Below are 14,799 nucleotides of genomic sequence, written 5' to 3' on the forward strand. Positions count from 1 at the left end.
CTGCATAGGCTGCGAGTGGCTGCAGCAGGAAGCGCTGACCATGAGGTGGGCGAAGGGCCTTTTTCCCCGTGCTCAGCACCAGCTTCTTCCCTGCTGACAAGCAGGGGGGCGGGGCTGCGCTGCCCTCCACCTGTACCACGGGGCTGGGGGGCACTGGGTGTGAGTGGGCGGGGAGCCAGTGGGAACACAGGGCCCGCACCAGTGCCCCAGGGCCAGCGCCGGCAGGGGTATAGGGTCCCAGCCAACAGGGGCTCTATGGAGTCGGGCCAGCTCCCCCGTCCCTGCTGGTACAGCCCAGCCTGGCTCCACAGACCCCTGCCAGCCTGCGCTCCGCTCTGGGCCCCACCAGTGCTGGCCCTGGGATGTTGGTCCCAAGGCATTGGGACATTGGTCCCAAGATGGTGACCAGGGGGCGGAGCACCTGTCAAGGGGTGGGGCACTTGTCAAGGGGTGGGGCCCTCAACAGCCTGCCAAAACTGGGTAAGTGGTCCTCCGCACAAAATAATTGCCCAACTCTGTCTTGAAGCAACCAGTACATAAGCAACTGAAGTTTGTTTCAGACAGGAGGAGTGGGTACTGCTGCAACAGAGCGGAGGTGGGATCAGCGCCATATGGGCACTTGAAAAACCCCACAAAAAGTTGGATGAGACTGGTTCTCATCTCAAGCGCTTCATAAGCAACCCAACACCCTATCCACTTGGGTATGAGCTCTCCCACAACTTATGGACTAAACTAAAAAGGATTCACTCTGGAGCTGGACACTTTAATGCCACACTCTGCTAAGAGTAAGATTAGCTTAAAGGACAGTCCAATATCTGAGTGTGGTGATGCAGACTGCTGACTACTTCCTCATGTGTACAACACACCTGCACACCCAGGATGATGAACTGGCAAATGTCAACAATAAAGCAGTTGTGTGGCTCCGCTACTTTAATGATCTGCAAGGGGGGAATGAAGTATACAAGAAATGAAGAACATTGGAAAGAAACTGCCCAGATGGCAACGACAGCATTTCACGTCCACTCTTTCTAGGAATCTCTTATATCTCATAATTTTCACAGACTGGATCTCTGAGAGGACAAGGCAGATCAATTTATTTTTAAGTGAACTATTTGCTGAGGGAAGATGCCAGTCTGGCCTCCTATAGACTGAAACCCTTTCATTAGTCACAAAGGAAATGAGGCAAGGGCAGAAGGGGCAAGCTGCCCACCCTGCTCTGTGGACGTGATTCTGACCAACCTGGAGCCTTCCTCACTCAAAAGTGGGCCAACTGTTCTTTTTCTGCCCATGCCACTCCTGAGAACAACTTCTGGGTGACCATTATTTATCTGTTACAGGTCTAGCTAAAATGGGGGCAACTTTCTTCTGGGCACTTCCTAGGCACACAACAAGAATAGCCCCTGTCCTCAGCTGCTTACCAGCCAAAGAGATGTGGCAGACCAAGCATGGGAGGGAAAGAAGGGCATGCAGCTCCAATCCACCTTCCCCTCCTTCTAGTGCAGGCTGGGCAAACCCCAGCCTGAACTTCCTCCCCTCTCTCCCCCTTCCCATCATGCAGACAGCACCAGGGGCAGGGCTGGCCTGCATCAATCCAGTCGCCTGAGCAGACAGAAGTTAATGAAGGTGCTCTACTTTGAAGCGCCTTCATCTGTATATGAGGGTTAATTTGTCGGGTGATCGGGGACTTTTAAAGCACTTTGCAGCTGTGCACTTCTGTCAGGGCACAGCTGTAGAGTACTTTCAAGGGGCTGATCATGTGACAAATATAACTTCTGTTTGTGCCCAAAGGGCAGGGTAGCAGCTGCCCAGCAGGGAGTGTATTTTCTCCCTAAGGCACTAAATATATAACAACCAAGCATGAAGCTACGTCATAAAGGCCACTTATACCCCATCTGATTTCCCTGCAAAGATCCCAGTGAGACCAATCATCTTCATGGATTTGCAGCCCAGCCCCCAGACTTGTAGACATGGATCTGCTTTGAATAACTTTTGCTAGTCCTGGTCTGGTTCAAAGTGTCTCAATACTGGGAAACATGCTCCTAAAGGATGCTGAAGAGAACTCAAGGACAATTAAATTATAGCTCCAGGCTCCCAGCCTAGTGCCACGCTGCTCATAAGCTTGTATTCAACAAGTTCAGCCACTGTTAAGACCAAGAAAATGTAACCAGAAGCACAAAGCAAACAGCTTAAAATAGGCCAGCAAAAAAAACAAGGACAAAGACAAGTCAAGGTGATGTCCTCAGTGTGACTCACTCATGCTTCAGTGGGAAAAGACAAAGGGGAACAGGTCAAGGAGTCCTAGTCACCAGAGGATGAACATGAACCAACTGGGAGGGGAGCTACCATTGCACCTGCTCAGATCCTGGCACCAAGCCTCCTTGGGCCAGGCTATGTGAAGAAAGGAGCAGTGGGCATCACCCTTGCAAAGAGGTGATCAGGAGCAGATTCAATATCTGAGCAGATCTGATGGTGTATATCACCGTGGCTTTATCAGGGCCAATGAGATGAAATATTCCTGAGGGATTTCAGAGAAATCCAGCCCATGAGATGGAGACCAATTTAAAATCATTGCCATCCAGTTAGTGGGTCCCTGTGCTTCCCCGGCTCCTGGGGGGGGGGGGGGGGGGGGGGGCAGGGTGGCAAACAGCCATGTTTTCTCTATTCAACTCCAGACTATTTGCTGCAAAGTGAAATTTCACCCCTGGTGTGGCTATACTGGAAAATTTCTCTGGCAGAAGCAGGCACACCCATACCTAGCTTCAGCTGGGGAACCCAAAATCAGAATTTGCACCATCACTGTGGCTAATTCAAATGCTTCATCATCACTGCAGTCTTTAGTGCAGCTGAGCCATGATGAAACCATTCATCCCTTTCCTCCCCTCTCCATACCAGGGATGGAGTTTCCAAGGGCACTCTTGCCGTTTCAATTCAGGTTCTGGTTGGCAACATCTTTCTTACTAAAAATCATTGTCTCTCCCACTTTCCAGTACATGGCACTGTATTTCCCCCAACTACAGAAGCTACCTAACTTCCTTTTACTCAGCTCCTCCACAGATATGATTCTCCAGCTTGGAGGCCTCTGCCATTCTATCCTATACAGCAAGCACACTTCAAACTCTGGCTTCCTCATGCTTCACCTGAGCTTCTAGCTGGACAGACAGCAGATGCCCTAAAAGGGCTGGGAAGCTCTGTGCTCAGAGAATATGGAGCCAGTCCCACAGACCCCCTGTGAGGTTGTAAGCAGGTTCTAGCGTCTAGAGCACAGTAAGTTTGCAACCAGGGCAACAGACCATTCTCGTGTATATTTCGGGACTGTCATGGGGAAAGGGCAGTGTTCTGGGGGCACTGACACTTTCCTGTAATAAATGCAGCCTTACCTGTCTCTACCTTATAGAGCATATACGAACAAGTATGCAGCTTTATCAGTCACACATACCTCTGGGTCCATACTGATGCCTGTTCAGTGAGAGCCTCCTACTCTTTCTCTTCCTCAGCTGCAACCTTCCTTCTCTCTCCCCCTTGCTTCTTTCCTCTGTTGCTAGGAAAAGACTGTTGCCAGGTGATGAGATGTTGGATCCAGCATGGGCAAACAGAGAACCTGGAGCATGCTAAAATATAGAAGAGGCTTCCCAATACTCCTATTCCTCAAGAAGAGCACTCTCCGGGACAGGATACCTTAGTGATGCCTGAGTAAAGAAACAGCCACAGTCTTGGTTAGAACAAAAATTGCCAGACTCCAGGCAGCAGCTGGTAATGGCAACTGCTGTTTGGTCCTGCTGCCAGTCAGCACCTCCCATTGCAAAATGGACACAGAGACACTAAAACACCCCAGAGGTGACAGGCGACTGTGGTTCTGACACACTAGGACCAGATCTTCACTCAAAGGGACGTAATCAAAGCCAATGGGAGTCAGCCCAAGGGAAGGTCTGCATAGTTTGGTTTTTGGACAGTTATTCAAGGGCCTGATTCAGTATCCTCTCCTCAGTCCTTGTTCAGGGGAACGGCCCAATTTCAGTCCAGGGGTAAAAGGTGCTTTTACTTCAGTGAGAGTTGCAGGATTGGGCTTTGAAGAACACATGAATCAAAAGCAAGGTGCTTCAAAGCAGTTTACCCTGTTCAGTAGCTCCATTCAGGAGACTGGGCTACAATCTCCATTTCTATGTGAAGGTGTGACCCAGTGGGATCCCCAGGAAGAAGGTGTGAGGGTAGGATGGACGAAACATAAGGACTTCCAAAGTGATCAGGAAGAGTGTTCACATGGCATTGGCCAACTCAGACATGTTTAACAAACCATTCCAATAACTAATCCTCATTCATAAGGATCTCCTTTGCAGCAGCTTCAGAAGTCCCCATTTTCCAATGTATCTGAATGACAGTTCTGCTCTGGTTTTGCAATCTGGCAAATTTCCACAGACATATGACTGATTGTTACCCACTTTATTTTATTACATATAAGTCACAGCACCACATGCCTTTTAGTGATTTCCTTTTCTTTCTTATCTGGAGCAGTGATCAGAATGGGCTGTGCATCACACTGATGCTTTGTTTCATACTTGAGATTTTGAAACCCTCATGTTGCCCAGTTTGCTGGCAGGCTCTGTGGATGAGTAGAGATCTAGTAGGATGACGACATTAAGAGGGAGAGAGACCTGAGACCTTGTGAAGACCTGATACTTTTAGCCAGGTCATTCAAAAGTACTGTTTGTGTTTGCTAATGGTTATTTAACTTTGGCAAACACTGGGAGAAAATATGCTCTTTGTGAAAGATCTGGTGTCACTGCTGTTGACACCAAAAGCTGACGAATCCCTGGTTCTCCAAGGAATCCTTCCACAAAAACAGGGGAACTGGGATATTTCTTCTCTTTCTAAATTAAAATACCAAGTGGAAAGAAAACCTAGTTCTTTTTGTAAGCAACTCTTCAGCACTCTTCAGGCCTTTATGCTTTCCTCCTTCCAATCCTAACCAGCCACTTGTTAACAACTCAGTCCCAGGCTGTGTTCTTTTATAACCATCACATATGTACACTGCAAACTGGTGGAACCCTACCAGTTGATCTATTACTGGACACACCATAGACTGGGCATGAAACATCTCTCAGCAGCCATGGAAGTCACACAAAGAAATTAAACAGGGAATTATTCTGATGGCACAGAGGAGCTCATGCTTTCAGAGTTTGGGATGGCACCAGCACCTGCTTGAAACTATAATGCTAAATCTTGGTGCTTGCCATCCAGTTCTCTTACAGCACAACACACAAGTGGGGAATAGCCATTATCCCCATCTTACAAAGGGAATCTGAGACATGGAATAGTTGAAAGACTTGGCTAAGATCACAGAAGGCCAGTATGTGAGGCAGGAAGGGAAACCAGCTCTCTGGCTTCCTGGCTCTATGATAAGAGATGCCCATCCATGAGTAGCTCAGCTTTTTCCTCTTGTGCAGAGAATTCTGTCTTTTTTTTTCTTTTTCTTTTTTAATATTTAAATATTCATGATCAAAACAAACCATCCAACCAGTCCTTCTTCTCTGCTGCTAAAAACAAACACAGCTTCCATGGGGCCACTCAGAAACAAGCATATGAACTTGTTCCCTCTGTGGGATCTGCTATAAGCAGTTACCAGACAGTCTATTTAGCACGGCATGGAGTCTGGCTGCTCACAGCAGGGCTGAGACAGAACCAGGAAAGGAGAAAGAGTGAAGCTAAGCTGGCCTCAACTGCAGCAGAAAAAGATAACTGTCTGCAGTGTGGAAAGGACAATTATGAGGGTGAAGATCCCAGGTCCCCTACAGAGCTCTGGTGACACCTGCCATCCACTTCCTGGAATGTTCCCTTCATCTGAGGAGGACTAGCTGTGATTCCCTCCAGAGCCCAGCAGCATCATTAGGTGCCCCTACCCTGACTTCTCAGGGTTTGCTTTGGAAACACTCTCAACAGTCCCAGGAGCTGTGCCATGCAGGCAGCATGAGGAATCACCATAAGGCCATGTGTTTGGGCCACTGGTATATTGAGGATGAGATCTGGTACTTCAAGACTTGGCTGGCTGCTTCTTCAAATTCATCTTCTTCCTTATCTCAACAAGGAGCCTTCCCTGGGTCCTGTTGTGTCCTGTCCTGCCCTGCCCTGTTTTAGTGGTCTCACCTCTGGTACACCTCGGTACACTCCATCTAGCAAGGGGAAGCTGAGGTCCAGAGCAGCCCTCATTCTAGGGAGGGCTGGCAGTGAAGGCAGGATGGGTGGCCATGAGTGCAGGCAGATATGGCCATGGCCTTAGCCTGTTAAATTAGTCCACTTGCCCAACTATATTTGGAAATCAGTGCCCTAGATCCCAGGGCCAGCCAAGGCACATGAGAGAACCCATGGTGTCCTTCCCCTGCATGTGGCTGGCAGAGCCCTGTGGGGTTGGGATGTCACATTGGTCTATGTCTCTCCTTGATATGTTATTAAAACTAGAAAGAAACATCTGACATGAATGCCCTTCAGCTTTAGACACTCGTTCCCAGCCATTTATTTCCATTTCCAAAAAGCAAGCCAGAGCAGACAGGCAGCTGTGCTGGTCTCATGTGTCCTGAAGCCATCCTGAGCAAGCCCCAAAAAGTTACTATGATGTGACTCTCTGGATGAACATCACAGATATCTGTGTTGTACATCTCAGCAATCAAGAGGTTAAATCCATGTGGCCCAGAAGTTGTATTGGCCATGTCCTTGAGAACTCTGGTTTGCCTTGAGATTCAGACAGTCTCACCCGATGGCCCAGAGCTGATGTCTGCAGATTTCAAAACACTTTACAAAGAATGGAAAACAGTATATCCCTGCTAATTGTTTTGGGGATGCAGAAAGTGAAGTACAGATAGTTTGAGTGACTAGCTGAAGACCACATGAGTCAACAGAAGAGAAGTTAATATTTATTATAACCCATGCTCACAGAATGCGGCTCTTTATCCCCTCCTAGTGGCCAGTGCATCTATAGAATTTGGGTCTGCTACTGTCTCCATGCTAATCCTTTTTACTCAGATGCAAGTTTTGAGGCCCATCCTTGTAGATAATCAGGCAGACTGGTTTGTGGTTTGGTCTATACCAAGCAATGACTGTTTCTGAGGAGAAGCAGCTAGTGGGGAGGAGAGACCACATGTGTCCTACCAAGCATCCAGTTCTTTAGAGAATGGTCCAAATTCCAAAGTGGGCTGTACACCTTGGCAAGAAGCAACACTGTCCTGTCAGCTACAGACCCTCCCTTTGACAGCACAAAGAAATGTTCAGAGGAGGTCGCTCAGCACTTTCCATAAGACAGAGATATACATGGTTATTACATATGTGTCCACACACAAACAGCATGTGGGTTGTTTACTAAGCTACATCCCTTCTGTGCACTGAGAGCCAGATCCTACTCCCACTAGAATCAAAGGTGAGATTCCTACTGACCTCAGTGGGCACTAGATGAACCTGAAGAGGAAATAGGGGTCTTCTGGTACAGAACAGAATGTGACTATAGGCTAAAAGACTTTTATAGTGTTAAACACAAGAGGCAGACGTTAAGGTGCCAAGGTCAACCTTCACTTTGTCATTTCCTGATCTTGGAGTGTTTTACTTTGTATCCTTAATATTCCTTGAGGGCTGCATAGGTCCATGCAGCATGACCTGATTGTCTCAGCTTAATAGATATTAGAGACAGAGAAACAAACTCATTAGGTCCTATCTTGTCCATTCCTTGGGGCCAATGTATGACCTTTCCCTATTGTACTGCCACAATGTCCCTTGACAGGACTCATCTTAAATGTCCTGAACCCATCTGCCTAACCTGTCTCAGACGAACATACTGCACAATACCAGCTCGAAGGGTAGGATTTTCAAGATGGCCTCATGTTAGCTACCTCTGAACAAACTGAAGTCAATTGTAATGCTCCCCCTGGCTCCAACATGAAGAGTGAATGTCTCTGAGTGTCTCACTGGCAGCCCGTATATCTTGGATCTGAGGATGCCTGTACTTAGGGACCAGTAGGTTTTAGGTCCAAAGATCTGATGATTTGTGATTTCCCATCCAGAGATTATCTTCCTGGGGGCTGGAAAAGTGGCTGGCTATTAACCAAGCCCCCCAGCTAAACCAGAAAATTATTTTAAGATAATAGCATTTAATATTTATGGAGAGTCATTTTGACAAACAATCATGAAGTGCCAAAGAAATACTTACAGCAATTCTGAAAGGGATTATCATAAGTAGCCCTAAAGGCCGTGAAAACAAGGGATGCCATATCCTGTTCAAACAAGTCCCAGAGGGTGAACTCCTTGCAGGGTAAAATGATTACAGCCCATCTAGTACCCTTTCTCTCAAACTTTGAAGCAGCTCTCTCTCTCTCTCTCATGCTGCTGCTGATCCTGGGTTTAAAGTGAAAATGCATGCTTGTATAAGAAGCCTTATAAAAGCAATTCCTTGAGCACTGTTTGTCCCCACACCCGCCATCACACCAGTGCTATCGTAGCAAGTGGAATCATTAAAAAAGAAAGAATAGGAACAACAACAACAAACTGCCTCACAAATCTTTCTTTGCAAATCAAAGCAATAGGCCAGATCCTTGGCTGGCACATTCGGCTGGAGTGACTCACCTAGACTCTAGTCACTGAGCTGACACATCTTTTGTGCAGCCACAGAAAAGGCAAAATGCTTTTTAAACACACTAGATAAGCTGTACAGGCTTCCAACCAGTTACCTTACAAACTGGCTTCTGTAAATCAGCTTCAGTGCTTTTCTGCCAAATAAACCACACCTTGGACATCGTCACTTGCAGGGGAGACCTGGGGACCAGGTTAGTCAAACTTACTACACTGTCTCTTGTAAGAAAGGTAAGAAAGGAGTTCACAGGTGCTTGTGATGCCTTTGCCTCTCCACATACTCCCCCAAGACATTTCCAAGCATTTCCCTTGGGCATAGAGCTTGGCAGCCATTTTATTCTCAGAGCTCAGTGCATATTAGGAAAAGACGTACCAGATTCTCAACTCCTGTCATTTTATTCCCTTGTAGTACTTGGTAGTGCATCTCTAAATCCTGGAGTCTTGTGACTATGTAGGAATCCCAACTTGCTTTCTGTTTTTTATTTACAACTGGTAATTTTCTAGTGCTTGTGATTGCATAGAAGAACTGGGAAACATAAGCTGTACAAGCTCAAAAACGAGGAGGCGAATAAAAAAGAGCCTACATTTATTATTTTAGAAAAATCTCATGTTTTGAAGTCAATCTCATGATACTTGGAGTCCCTGACCTGTTAGTTCTGGAAAGCTGGGGTGGTCCATGCACAAACTGTATCTGTCATTACTTCAGTACTTTCTTGTTTTGTTGATTTCCCCTTAATTTAACATTTCTGATGAATTATTCAGGAATGACCAGAGGGGTGAGACAGGAAACAAATGCAGATCCCAGTTTATGGTCAGCAGCTTGGTATCCCTTAGATGATTAATCTACTCAAGGATGGATCCCGTATCCTTTTTTTTCAAGCAACAACCCATCCAAACAATCTAGATGTGCCCGGTGGCTACAGAAATTTACCATCCCCCCAGCTAACTCATTGAGAAAAGTAGTACCACCACCCTGGTCACTGAGATCTCCCCCCAAATTAGACTCCTTTCTTCAGCACCACCTTGTATCTTGAAGTATATACTGCATGCTTTCTCCACCCCCACCCTTTCAATCAAGGCCTGATCCAACACCTAATTAAGTCAAGGGCTGCCTAGGCCATCTGGGATTTACCAGGTATCTCCCATCCAAATACTAGCCAGAATTAAGACTGTACAGTGTCTGAGCAGATGAGATCAAGTGCAATATCAGTCTGGTATGGCCATCCCAATGAAGTCAATGGTATAATTTCCATGAAGAACAAATCAGTTTGAATGAGGCCCCTAAAAACTGGTGCAGCACATCTATTCTGCAAGACATCCTTTTAGTTGCTTTTACCAGGACTGCCTTTCTTCATATACCTACCCATTGGGTGCCCTGAGAAGAGCAGTAGGATTGGATGTAACACCACACAGAGAAAGACCACAGGAGAAGGAACAGGAGCAAAGTGGAAGGAACCCTGGCAGGCAGAGGGTGAATGAGTGAGAGGCAGGCTGGAGGGAGTGGGATTTCTCAGCCTTGGAAGGCAGAGCTCCTAGGGCTTGAAAATAAAATCTCTTTTCAGTCTTCAAAGCCATTCTTGTATAATTAAAAGGAACTGGAGTCCTGCACCTGGCAATGCTGTTGGAGTTAATGATCCTCATTAGTGTTGGATGATAACCTACTTTTCTAACCTTGGCATCAACTCCCTGCTACTGTTGCTTATGGCTTACATGTTTCCTCATCCATTTGCAGCTCTTACTGCTAACTGGGGATACAACTGGATCTGTGAGGAGCTACTGACTTCAAAGCAATGAGGGGAGGTGACACTTGTTCGTGGTAAATGATCCCAGGGGAAAGACAGAAAACAGGTGCAGGTTCCAGCCTGTAGTCAGGAGGCTGGTGTCCTTGAGGTGGTCACTCTACACAATTATCCTACACAGGGATGCATACTGTATGCCTCATACACAAAGCTCCCTTTGCAGTCAGCAGGTGTGGGGCTCATGTAAACAGTGCCATGTGAGGTACCAACCTGTTAGGATGCTGCTACATCTTCATTTACCAATGAATTCCCTTCATATCTGCAGTTCCTTCCAAACTGTGTGCCCTTTGCATGGCTGTGTGTGACTGGAGAGATGGTCTTGCAGTGAAGGGGCTGGATTGGGGTGCAGGTTTAGTTGTCTAGGCCATGTCCACTCCACTTCCAACCATGCCAGGGGGCCCTAAGAAGATACCTGAGCCAGGCCTCCCATGCTAAGTATGCAGAATGCTTGGAAAATGTTACACAGCTGCCATTAGAGAGGCACTGGGTGGGTGATGATAACTACCTGGCTGGCTCTGGCTCTATGCTGATAGCCACTGTATGCGAAGCAAAACTAAGGAAGTTATTCTCTCACTCTACTCAGCATTGGTGAGGCCGTAGCTGGAGTATTGTGTCCAGTTCTGGGCACCACACTTCATGAAGAATGTGGAGAAGCCTGAGAGAGTCCAGAGAAGAGCCACTCGTATGATTAGAGGCCTGAAGAGCAAGCCATACAAGGAAAGGCTGACAGATATGGGACTGTTCAGCCTAGAAAAGAGAAGACTTTGGGGGGATTTGGTGGCAGCTTACAAATATATCAGGGGAGAGCATTAGGGGCTAGGTGAACAACTATTCACGAAAGCGTCCCAGGGGAAAACTGGGAACAACGGTCATAAACTCCTAGAAGAAGGTTTCAGACTGGATATAAGAAAAAACTTCCTCGTGGTTCATGTGACCAGACTCTGGAATAGACTCCCCAAGGGGGTGGTGCCTACCCTGTGGATCTTCAAAAGGAGACTGCATGCACACCTTGCTGAGGTTATTTTACCCCAGCAGTCTTTCTTGCCCAGAGCAGGGGGGCTGGACACAATGATCTCACAAGGTCCCTTGCAGTCCTAAATTTCTATGATTCTGTGAATCTCTGATAGGACAGGACAGTGCTGGACATAACACATATGCCACACTTTTTTTAACACTTGGCACACCTGGAATGGGAGTCAGTGGGAGGGGCATGTTTCCATGACAATGCCTGCTAATGTTGAAAATTGTGTAAAAATGCTTTTAATCTTTCTGTGCCTCACTTCCCTAACTGTGAAGTTAACATAACTTCTATTGTCTGCATGGGCTGCACAGAGCACACGGGATCTTTGGGAGAAGGAAGATGGGCTTGGTAATTTCTCTTATATATCATGATGCACCTTTTATTGGACCAACTATAGAGTTGGTCCAATAAAAGCTACAGAAAAAACATACTTTGCTTCTTGCATATTCTCTAGATCAGCCAAGCTACAACAGCACTGTTATACCAGGGATCTGTGGGATAGAAAGTGTCTCAATATGGATCTGTACTGTGCCTAACACAATAGAGCTGATACAGTAGCCTTTGCTGATGGGCTCAAACCCACCTCTAGTTCATAGGTGCTCTCCAAAAAAACTCCCTAGTCTGATTTCCTAGAAGTGTGTGTGCATGTGTTCTATGCAATGCAATACATAAAATACAACATGTAACACATGCATGCAACAGATATGCATTCTGTTTGGTTTCATGTGCACCTTTTACATGTTGTTCATGTTTTCCTCTGATTATCCTGACCAAGGACATTCACATAAATAACATGTGTGCTACCATGGTGAAGGTTCTCTTTGGCACTTAGTGTCTTTCAGGTTTGTTTGTACACATAGGACTAAATATTGTACTACAGTTTTGTTGTAAAAGTTAAAGCCAGGTTGCAGGTCTGGCATAGGGGCCCTAGAAACAGTGCCAGAGAAGCTGATTTTGGCGCCTGATGTGAGGTGTTAATGGAAGCAATGTTGTGATGATATTAAATCTAGGCCTATCTGTCTTTGAAACTATATTATCAAGGCAAACCCTGCTGTCGACAGGCAAGTGTAAAACATCACTAGTAAGCCAAGATGGGCCAAGGACATATTAGAAATGCACAATGCCATCTGAAGGCAAAGCCATGTGCAATGACTGTGGTCTTCAAGGTGAAATTCCTTTTATGCCCACCCTAAAAAGAGGTATATGCCCAGATATGCACATCTCTGATCCAGGGCCTAACTGCCTAGGAACTTTTCTAGAGTGTCTGAGTGCCTCATGATCATTAATAGATTTTACCCACCAGGCCTGTGATGTAGGGAAGTGCTATCCCTATTCTACGGGTGGAGAAAGGAGACATGTGACCATCATTTAAGGACTTGCCCAAGGTCACACAGGAAGCCTGTGGCTTCACTAGAAATTAAACTTCTGCCTTGGGTCCCAGTCCATCATCTTAACCATAAAACAATCCTGCCTGTGACTCCAAGACTGAACTTGAGGATTCTGGCCCCTCTCTCTGTTCATACAATTAGCCCTCATCAGAAATGCATGGTTCAGTGTTACTTGGAGAAATGTAACTGCCTAAGAAGGATCATGTCCTAGCATTCACTAAGCCCGTTCTGGCAAGATGCGTCAGTGCCTGTGGCCTGCTCAAACAGCAGAGCCTGCTTGGTGCTGACTAGGAACATCAGCAGGAGTGGAAGAGACAGGCTGGCAGCATAGTTCAGAAATTATCTGCTGTCTCAGTTTTTGGCTCCTTGGTAGGTTTCTGGGCATCTATACCCACTGATTTTCATCTGTTGACTGCTCAGAGAGCATGCTGACATCCAAACAGATGTTTGTGTGCAGGGTGCAAGATTCTGAGGTAATGCTTCCATTCAGGCTAGACTTAAAAGAGGCAGGTACAATGTCACTATTGACCAGAGGATGCCTGAGCATGATACACAGTCAGGAGCATTTATGTACATGCCTATATGCAAGCTGAGGGCCAACAGGAAGTGAGAAGATATATGCTCATTCTGAGTCCTGGTCTGCTTTCCTAACAGACATTCCAGTTCAGCAAAGGGCTTAGGTATGCCCTTATCAGCTTTGCTCAACTGGGCACTCAGTCAAACCTCCCATTGGTGTCACTCAGAGCTTGGCCTTCAGTGGAAGTTTTGCTTGAATGCAGGATCAAAGGCAAAATGAAGATGTTGCTTCTAAAAATCACACAGTCATCTGGCTCGCTAACTCCCACCCACCTCTTAGCACAGCCTCCTGGTAGGCCCTTTTAATGAGGTGGATAGTAAAAGCAGGGGCAAGGACTCCTTCATTTATAATATGTTAATAATATAAAATAAGGGCTTTTTACTAGGCCTCTGCAAATTGGCTATTATTCACTTCGGATTTGGCCAATTCGGGGCCGAAGTGAACAGTGATTTGATTTGGTGATTCGAATCACTGTCCTGAATCGATTTGGCCGAATCTGATTCGAAAATTCAGCAGCTGCCAAATCAGCTGAATCTCCAAATCACCCAGGCCCATCCTCTGCCCGCTCTCCCATCCCTGGTAATGGCTGTCCCACCTGCCTCAGCTCCCAGCACTTTGAAAAAAAAAAGCCCCAACTCGCTGGGTGCTGCCAGGTGGGTGTGTGGGGGGGGGGCAATCCCTGCTGTCCCCCACTGCCCTGCGCTGCATGGGGGGCTCTGCAGGAGCCTCCCGACCCCCGGCACTGTCCCAGCCCCACCCCCATGGCTGCCCTGCCCACCCCAGCTCCGGCCCTTTAAGGACCCTCCCCGGCAAAACCCTGAACTCATCGGTTCCTGCCTGGTGGGGGGTGATCCCCATTGCCCCATGCCACATGGGGGGCTCTTCCACGAGCACCTCAAAGCCCCGAGGCCGCTGCAGGAGCCGGTGAGGCCGATGCTTTTGTTTTTTTCTTAAAGGGCCGGGAGCTGGGGTGGGTGGGGCAGCCATGGGGGGCTGGGAGAGTGGTTGGGGGCCTTGTGGCAGAGCACCCCATGCAGCATGGGGCAGTGGGGGGCATCAGGGATGCACCCACAGAGCCAAGGAGGTGATCCTCCCCCTCTATGTGACACTGGTCAGGCCACAGCTGGAGTACTGTGTTCAGTTCTGAGCGCCGCACTTCAGGAGGGATGTGGACAGCATGGAGAGGGTCCAGAGGAGGGCCACTCACAAGATCTGGGGACAGCAAGGCAGACCCTACGAAGAGAGGCTATGGAACCTTAACCTGTTCCGCCTTCGCAAGAGAAGGCTGAGGGGGGACCTGGTGGCCGTCTGTAAACTCACTAGGGGGGACCAGCAGGGTTTGAGAGAGACCCTGTTCTCCCTAGTGCCCCCTGGGGTAACAAGGAATAACAGCCACAAATCGTTAGCTAG

The 14,799-nt window shown here is 47.4% G+C and overlaps 1 protein-coding gene across 5 annotated transcripts in view; it reads right to left on the reverse strand.

Moving 5' to 3' along the window:
• LOC106721812 (disks large-associated protein 4-like) overlaps positions 1-14,799 on the reverse strand; it is a 244,452-nt gene that overhangs the window by 146,066 nt on the left and 83,587 nt on the right. The window lies entirely within an intron of this gene.

Source organism: Alligator sinensis, unplaced genomic scaffold, assembly GCF_000455745.1.
Source record: "Alligator sinensis unplaced genomic scaffold, ASM45574v1 scaffold511_1, whole genome shotgun sequence".
NCBI lineage: Eukaryota > Metazoa > Chordata > Crocodylia > Alligatoridae > Alligator > Alligator sinensis.